Below are 9,850 nucleotides of genomic sequence, written 5' to 3'. Positions count from 1 at the left end.
TGGTTTTAAGAAATATGCAACAATATTTCACCAGTGCCAATACATCACAATCAATTCACAAATAAAACATTAATAAAGCATCAAAAATAGATACCAATTAAATATTTCAAAAATGAATTAATCATGCTTCTATTATCCTATCAAAGTCAATCATGAAACAAATAGGCATATAATTGTCATGGATCACAATTTAACTAAGATAAAATAATAATTACCTATGCAATATCATATAATTATCAGATCAGCATATAACAACTAAAATCATGACAACCATACAAAGATATTCGCAAGCCCGAGGGAAAGTTGAAGAAAAGTTCACGAGTCTTATATAGATAATCATTAAACATAAGTGAACTCACACAACTCCTCGCAGAAAAATATTAACAATTAATATTAGTGATCTACATATAAGCATGCAAAAATATCACTAACACTAAAAGTATCACAACTATATGCAGTTAGACATGAAATAAAATATCAATTAATAAATCATCAAATATCCAACACAAATAGTTATGCTTCATATATACAAACTAATATAAATGGATTCAGCCTAGAGAGAATCTAAGTAACTCCACAAATACTAGTATATCATGACTAAATTCTAACTAGATTCAAACTAAATACCAATTACTGATACAAGTCATAAGTCTAGAAACAAATAAGTCATGCTACAGATCATATACAAATATAAGTGAATTCAACCTAGAAGATAATCCTAAGTATGTTCACAAATACAGATATATCACAACTAGATTATGATAAATTTCCCTACTAGATACCAAATGTTGAAGAGGAGGTATAGATCAAGAAAAATAAAATAATTAAGTCATGCTTCATGTCATCCCTAATCATTTAAATCATGAACAAATAAGTCACTTAATTGTCATGCAACACAATTTAAATAATTGAAATAACAAACACTCATGCTAAAACTGAATAATCACCATCTAAGCATGCAAAGCAATAATCATGGCAATCACATATAATAGCAAAAAGCACGAGGTACTGGATTTTAAATAAATTCACAAGTCCTAAGTATAGACAATTTAATACTCATGAATTCATTCAAGAAATACGATAGACATGCTCATGAAAGAAGTAATACCTTATAGTATGTGATCTACTTGCAGTTAAGTAAAGTGATAAGTTGAATACCTCTGAGACTTGACATTTCAGTTGATGTATCTTTCTTGTACTGATCAAGTCCAGTGGTTGTTGGCATAAGTCTTGACAGGTCTAGAATCTTCCAAAATGCGCATATTCAAAAGATCCTTGACTTCCTTTTATTGCCATCATTCTTTAGGCTAACTAGTAGACCACAAAGAATTGCAACTTTCCAACAAACTCATCATATCACTAATCTGCATTCACTTAGCAATTATCTTGCACAAGTGACGTTAGTCCACATATAATATAATCATGGTATCACAGCACAAATAGTTGTATTGTGTGTGCCTTGTATCATGAGAGGTAATAATTTGGATACCAAATATGACTCTAGCAAACAGATATTCAAATAATATGCTAGTCAGAAGTCATACCATGTTTGTGACGATCATCAGGTCTTGGATGACAACTCATAGAGAGCTGGTGAAGAAAGAGATATACAAATTCCGTTGGATCTGCAACTGCAAATTCCTTGAAATTTTGTATGAATCTTCATCTTCTAGCTCACTGTAATATCCTAAACCCGAGTCTCGTCAATGGTGCTTTAGTTAAATCATGAAGGTCGTTGAGTCCCCTAAGATGTAGAGTCCTGAACTTGAAGATTCTGTTTCCATCATCTTCATAACCTTCTACTTTGTAGTAACTCTTAGCAACCAAATTGGCTTGTCCCTCGTAACAGAGCCAAAAACATTGATTTGGAATCTAAATACCCGACAAGTACTAAGTACTGAATTGTCATTAGGTCAGGTATTAGAATCTACACAATTTGCTTTCAAACTGATTGAGATCATCTTGCTGTGCAATCACTCAATCTGGATCCCTTTAAGAGCTTCTGAATCTTCCTCAAGTTTCACTTCAGATTGAAACCTAAAGAAACAACATTCCTTGACAATAGCTCTCCCAGTCTTCACTTCACCATTAGGAACATTTAAGAAATAGAACCCGGGAATGATATTGACTTCCAACCCTTTGTCTAAGCAGATACGTTCTTGATATGTCATGTTCATATTCATTGTGGTGTTGAGTTTGACTAGTGGATCCACCAAATGCTCCCCCTAAGCTGTTGCTGAGATTTCTTTAATAATCCTTATCCTTGCAAAGAGATTATGCTTAGATCTGAATCATTATTAAATCAATATATCACCTTTAACAGCTTGGAGCAAAATGTCATTCAATGTCCCGTCTAGACTTACAATCACCTTCTATTGATCAATCATAATCACCCTGTAGACTGTATACTCCATTGAGTAGCCGAGGAAAGTATTCTTTGATCTTCAAATGCAAGACTTGCAAAGAGGAATTTTCCTCCAAACACATACCAAGAGTTAGTGTTTGCTTCTGATTGGCCACTAGCAAGAATGGTGTCTTTCTGGATTTATCAATGATCAGGGTTCATCTTGATCAACCTTCATTTGTGACGTCTTGTCCTTCGAACACATACGAACAGCACGAAAGAATCTAGAGTAGTCAATGATCATTGCAAAAAGATATCTGGCTTTGTTGTAGACATGACATTAACTGATCCGTAGAAATCCATACGTATCATCTGAAGCGGCTCAGTAATATTGATCATATCTTTGCTTCTGTGCGATGCTCCTTTGACTTCCCTATTGACATACCTCATAATCTTCATCCATAATGAATTCCAGATGAGGCAGTCCTCTCACCAAATCTCTTCTTACTAATAAAAGGGCTCCTTGTTTTGACATACAAGTTTGAGAGCTTCAAGTGCCATAGCTAATACTCATCTGATGAGGCTTCACTATCAAAACAGCTCACTCCATCTTCAGTTGAAGTTCCATATTAGCTACGAGCAATATTCACATCCTTCTTGATTTAAGATAAAACACTATTCCATGAGCTGACATATTGTCCTTTGTCAGAGAACCGTTTGATACTAGGAATTTGTGTGCTTTGACTGTTCCAAGAAAGATATTCTTCCATGATGACATTCCAGGAAAACAGGCATGTCCCGTAAGAGAATCTTTGTTGTCATCTTTCAAAGATTATTGACGGAACTGCTCACACAATCACATTTGCTAACAGGGTACTTTTTGTGAATCATATGATTTCAGCTACTCAGCAAACAGAGTGCACCAAAAATCATATGGATCATATGTAACCTGCAATCACAAATGGAAAGAGTTCTATGGTCCCCAATCATAATTGGGTCCGGATGGATTAGAGATTTTTCTTTAACAGAAGCAACCTTAACATGCTAATTCTTATCTAGACATTGCCCTAATGTGATTCTCAAACATGCTTTTCTAAATTCAATGCAAGTACAAAGAAATGCATTCATGACATGAAAATAAGCAGACATGATGTTGAATACACATGGCAAACAATCAAAGATAAGACAAGAGCAAGACATGCAGTTATGCAATTCAGAAGATTCAGTACTCTCTACTTAAACCAATTAACACAAGTGCAACAGGTATAAAGTAGAATTACATATATTCAATAATCTTCTAAGAGCATAAGGATCTGATTCCAATCTGTTGTTATATGGCATTATACTATCTCTATTACCTAAATCAGTTTTAGATCTAACATGAAGTTCTAAAATTTCTACTGACACAAGGTAGACATTCGATCATAGAACAAATAAATTCCTTAACAAACAATTCAGATAAATAAGCAAGTCTAATTGTACTAGGGAATCTGAAAAAAAGTGTTTTAACAAAGTTATACATGCTAGGATCATAACCCCTAAAACTAAGAGTCGTGTTCCAAAGGAAAGCTTCTAATCTCACTATTGCAAATAATCAAATCCTAAATATTCATGCACATGTTAAGAATCCGCTAAAGACACATGCACAAGATTATCATCAATCCTAGTTACCAGAATAGTCATCTAGCATACTAGTTTAACATTATCTATTGTGATGCTATCATGCTTGTGCTTGTGTGTTAAACAATTCTACTCGAAGATTTATAACATGCTTTGAATATAAAGAAATAAGTATTGCATAGTTAGAAAGAACTCGTACCTGAGAAGTGCGAGGTGAGTCGTCTTTTGAGAATGCTAGGGATAGCCAGATAACCATAACCATCCTTCTCATCAGCTCCTGATCCATCTCACACCTTTCCTAAAATAGCATAAGAACTTGTTGTGATGCTTCTTTCAAAACATCCACTTGAAATTCAGACAATCCCTATCATCCTTGTTTGTCGAGGCTTCAATATATATAGCAACTCACCTTTGCTAAAGATACCAATCAATATTGTGTGTACTGACCAACTCAGTTTTCAAACAGCCTGTCGAACTGAACCCCAAAGAGTCTCCACTTGAAACCAATGGATTCCATCTGAATCTGACATGACTAAACCTCTCAGACAGTGTTATGCTAATCCTTGAAGTTCTGTCCTCACATTCTTCAAAAGTGTTAACTTTCGTCGACTTGAGCTTCCTCAAATTCAGCAGTTACAAACTCTTCTGTTCAATCCTAAGGTTCTGACATTAATGCACGAAACTGATTTGGCGCGGTAGTAACTCAATAATTTATCCTTAAACCTCCACAGTTCTCTGTCTTTGGTTCAGTTGATTCTGGATGGATTTAGCATTGCTACAATTCACTGTGTAATTGTATATCCCCGAATCACTGAGTTAGATTGAAATCCCTTGAAGATTCGTCCGTAAAAACTTCTCTTTTCCTACTACCAGTGGTGCCATTCAAAGTTGACATTCCGAGCCCTGGAAAGATGCTTCACTACAGATGTAGCAAATTCCCATCCTGATCTGGTGATCTGATAATCAAGTACGAGTAATTACTCAGATCAAGGCCTGAAGTACCTTCTTCAAAATTCACTGTCAGTAGTGTCCAATCAGTCTTCAATAGAATCTTCTTCGAATCACAATCAGCTTTGTCGAACATAGAAAACTGCTTCTAATAATCCTTTGAGTAATCAATTGGATTGGGTCATCAATGTACTTCCATTACCGGTTCTGAGAATCTGGTATTTGAAAGCCCGTGTTTGTCTTGTAATATGTCAGCCTGATCTGTCTCAACTAAATGTCAATCTGATTTGTCTTGGAGTAGAATAATTAAAAAGGTTACGGGACACTTGATTATTTAAACTAAGTTTAAATTATAAAGAAAATAAATTTTAAAATTAAGTTTTAAAAGATGAAAGAAAATAAAGTATAAAATAAACTTAGTTAAATCTATAAAGTAAATTTAATTATATTTAAAAATTAAATTCAAATAAATTCATAATAAACTGAATAAGTTTAGAATAAATTTATTTCAAATTCATTTAGTAAATATATTAAAATTTATTAGATAAATTTAATTTTTGAAAATATTCAAGTGTCTCGTCTCCAATTAAATCATAGCTTCCAGAATAAATGAAATTGAACCCTTGAACTTGAACTTATATCCATAATCAGTTAAATCCTCTTAAATTTATATTTTATATTTTAACTTAAATTTAAATCATAAACTATACAAATTTAAATAATAAATTTATAAAAATTTATGATAAACTTGATAAAGTCTAAGAGTAAACTTTACAAGTCTAAAATAAATTTAAGCAAATTTATTAAATGAATTTAGCAAAGTTTATAAAGTAAATTTAATTAAGTTTATAAGATAAATTTAATTAATTCATAATAAACTCAATTAATAAGTTTAAAATAAATTAAGTTAAATTTATAAAATAAACTTATTAAAATTTAAAGTATAAATTTATAAGTCCCGGTCCAAAGTTCTGTATCCGACAGATAATCCTTGCTTAGGCCTACGGACAAATTCAACAACACAAACCGGAAGAACATTTCCCCTAATCAAATATCAAAAGCTAGGTTCTTGATTTTCCGTACGATAAGGATCCTGATTTGTATATCAATCAACCTCGCTCTGATACCAATTGTTAGGTCCAAAGTATCGTAGAAGGGGGGGTTGAATACGATACTCACTACAATTTAAAATTCTTTCGAATCTTGCGGATAAATAAATTGCAGTCCTGTAATGTGTTTCGTGTTCCGGATATTTATTGGGTCGATTTCTGAGGATATGAAAATATTAAACCAACACACAATATTTTCCAAGGTATATCTGTATATTGATAAATACCTCGAAGGTGCTATAAATCCAAACCCGAAGGTTGGCTACAATGGCTACTACTACGTACACTCACAAACCCTAGCTTCTAAATATATATATATATATATTACAAAACTAAGCTATGATTTATTTGTGTGTAGTAGTGTGCAAGGCACAAAGCCATTCCACCATAAAGGTGGTGGAGTGTGTTACAAATGAGAACAAAATCCATGGGTATTTATAGGCTTTTCATAAACTAACCATGGTTAACGAGTTCGTCCTGGACGACTTGAGTTCGTCCTGGACGGATTCGATTTATAAAAATAAATCTAACTCCAGAATGAAGTTGCGCCTGATACATTGGAGGTCAAACATGGCGCCAGTCAAACCTTGCGCCTCACAGTGCTCCACTGTGTTGGTACTTAGAGAAATTCTGAATTTGGGCTAAGTTGGGAGGTCAAAGATGGCGCCATTTTGGTCAATTGTTGCGCCAAAAAAACTGCAGAGGGAGGAAGTCAAATGTTGCGCCATTCTTGGTCAAAGGTTGCGCCAAGTTAATTTCCCCTCCACTGTACTGTGTTCATCACTTAGAAAATCTTGAGGGAAGGAAACTTGCGCCATAGTATAGTGGCACTGCTCTCTTTCATCTCTTGGGGACAAACTTTGACTTGGTCAAAGTTTGCTCCTCAAGAGTGCATTGCCTTCACTGTTATATACTTAGAAATTTTTCTAAGTGAGGAAGAGCATTTGACTTTTGGTCAAATGTTGCTCCTCACAAAGCTTCACTGTTCTCTCTCATCACTTGGGGACGAACTTTGACTTGGTCAAAGTTTGCTCCTCAAGAGTGCATGTCTTCACTTGTGATGGTACTTAGAAAATTTTCTAAGTGAGGAAGAGCTGTTGACTTTGGTCAAATGTTGTTCCTCACATTGTAATAGCTTTCCTTGTTATCACTCCTTTGACTGAGATTGACTTGAGTTTGCTCCATCCATATATTTATATTATATTCATAATATTATATAAATATATGTATAAATAAAGATATATATATAAATGTATATAAATAATATTTATATAAACATATAGTAATATATATATATACATATATTTAAATATATTCTCATATATTTAAATATATATAATATACATAAAATTATATGTAAATATAAATATAAATATATATAGGGATATATATATCATTATCTATAGATATAAATATACACATATTTATGCACATAATATAATATATATATACACACTTAAATATATAAATGTTTATGTAAAATATAAATACATATACTATATACATATATATTTATTTAAATATATATACATATAAATATACATATACATATGTTTAAGAACATATATACATATATATTATATATATTATATTTAATTAAATATACATATATATACATATATAATTATATTTGTACATATACAAATATATAAGTGCACACATATATAAAATGTCACTTCCTGATATGGCTTTCTGTGGAAGCTTTGACATATGGCATTTGAGCAGTAAGCTTTGGCATAGCTGGCATTTGGCTTGGCTTGGCTGTGGAACAAATGACTTGATATGACTGGATCAATTCTTCGATCGATAAATACTTTGCAAAGCTCCGTACGTGCTGACGCTTAGTGCACTGGTCTGGTTCACAAGCGACTAACACTGAAGTTAAACATTGTACCGTCTTTGTCAGCAAACATTGATCAGTCGGTTCCGGGTTAGTTTATGCTTCAGTTTGTTGATTATAATTAACCAACCAAGATATAGACATATCTTGCTTCAGGGGTTGCACTGAAATCTTTCGAGTACTTGGACAACATCTTCATTGCTTCCACAATCTTGAATACTTTAATCTTTATTCTTCACTGAGGCATGAACATATTAATGAACTTCTTCCAGTGAACTTATTCCTTCAAGACTGTAGACCGCTTCTTCAACCTTTGTCTTCGTATCTTCCGATTCCGGTGCAGGCGTAGTGTTATTTACTTGTCCTGTTCTATTGTTGAGTTATCATCCCTATGTAACAGATAGGGTTGTCTTTACATTTAGACTTACAGAGTAGAAATAGCATTGACATTTGCCCTTTGTCCACGAACTTCTTGAGTAAGAGCATCCAATTTCAGAGTGAGCAAGTTCATCATCTCAGTGTCTTGTGCTGATTTCACTGAGCTTGTACCACTAGGTGCCCAAGCATAGTTATTTGAGGCTAATTCCTCGAGAAGTGCCTTAGCTTGAGTAACAGGTGCTTTCTTAAAATTTCCTCCAGCTGCAACATCCAAACTCAGCCGAATATCAGAATTTAGAGCTCCATAGAAAGTGCTCAGAACCATCCACTCCTCGTAACCATGATGTGGACACTTTCTCAACAATGCCTTATATCTCTCCCATGCCTGATATAAACCTTCACCTGGTTGTGCTTTGAAAGTAAGAATAATTGCTCTCATTTGCTGAGTCTTGTCAGAAGGATAATATTTGGATAAGAACTCAGTAGAAAGATTATCCCAAGTAGCTAGAGTAGTATCTGAAAGCTGTTGAAACCATTCCAAAGCTTTTCCCTTAATAGAATAAGGGAACATATGAAGACGAATTTGATCAGCAGTAACCCCATTGATTCTGAAAGAACCACACATTTGCACGAAGCGCTCTAGATAGCGGTGTGGATCCTCTCGCTCAATGTCTCCTTCAAAAGCTGAATTGGTCACCATCTGAATAAGACTGGGATTGATGTTATATTGAGTTGCACCAATCGCAGGAGTCTTGTACATGCAATTAGCAGGATTAGGAGTCTCATGATCCTGAATGGATGACTCATCAGGAACAATAACATGGAGATTTTCATTTTCATTATTGTTATCACCCACCCTGGCCTCCTCTTGCTTTCTCTTTGCTTCTTGCCTTCTAATTCGAAAAGTGCATTCAATTTCTGGATCTGGTTTGAAATTTCCAACACTTTTTGATCTTCGCATATGTTAGGTGTACCTGAAACGAAACACCAATGAGATAGATCTTGGAAACAAATATTATAAAATCTAAACAATAAGAAATAATTAAACTAAACTTAATATTGCTGCCTTCCCCGGCAGCGGCGCCAATTTGTTGTAGTGAAATTTATAAAGTTCGTTCTCAGGGAAGGACTGAATACAATATCAAATCAAGTATATTATTCCTTTCTATTTAGAAGTTTTGAGAATAATTTGTGGTTTTTACTATCAACTAAATTAAACTAATAAAGCAATTAAAAGTGTGAATTAACGATGATAAAAAGCAATCCAAGAATCAGGTTTCTTTGCTGGCTACAATGAATGTCAATCAATTGTGATATGCAAGTCTCTACTCTGCTAAAAACAATCCTTCTATTGATTATAATATTCTCTCCCAAGATACAAAATAATACCTATAATTTAACCTTGAAGTCACTCCTATGATCTGTTATTTTACACCAACTAAGAGAAAGATTGTAGAAGGGGGGGTTGAATACAATCTTTTACAAATTTAAAAGATTCAAGAATAATACACTAAGAACACAGTAAACAGAAAAACACCAAGTATTAAAAATACGGGTGGATTGAATGATCCACCCGTGAGATTTTATATAGAAGAATCTGTGGATTGTTTA

General features: G+C 33.6%; 1 pseudogene; it reads left to right on the top strand.

Annotated features, from left to right (window-relative positions):
• Positions 1-8,574: 8,574 nt before the first annotated feature.
• On the top strand, positions 8,575-8,689 carry LOC135146859 (small nucleolar RNA R71; annotated as a pseudogene).
• Positions 8,690-9,850: the final 1,161 nt, after the last annotated feature.

The sequence above is a fragment of the Daucus carota genome, chromosome 5 (genome assembly GCF_001625215.2).
Source record: "Daucus carota subsp. sativus chromosome 5, DH1 v3.0, whole genome shotgun sequence".
Taxonomy (NCBI): domain Eukaryota; kingdom Viridiplantae; phylum Streptophyta; class Magnoliopsida; order Apiales; family Apiaceae; genus Daucus; species Daucus carota.
This window is presented reverse-complemented; position numbering and strand designations above follow the sequence as displayed.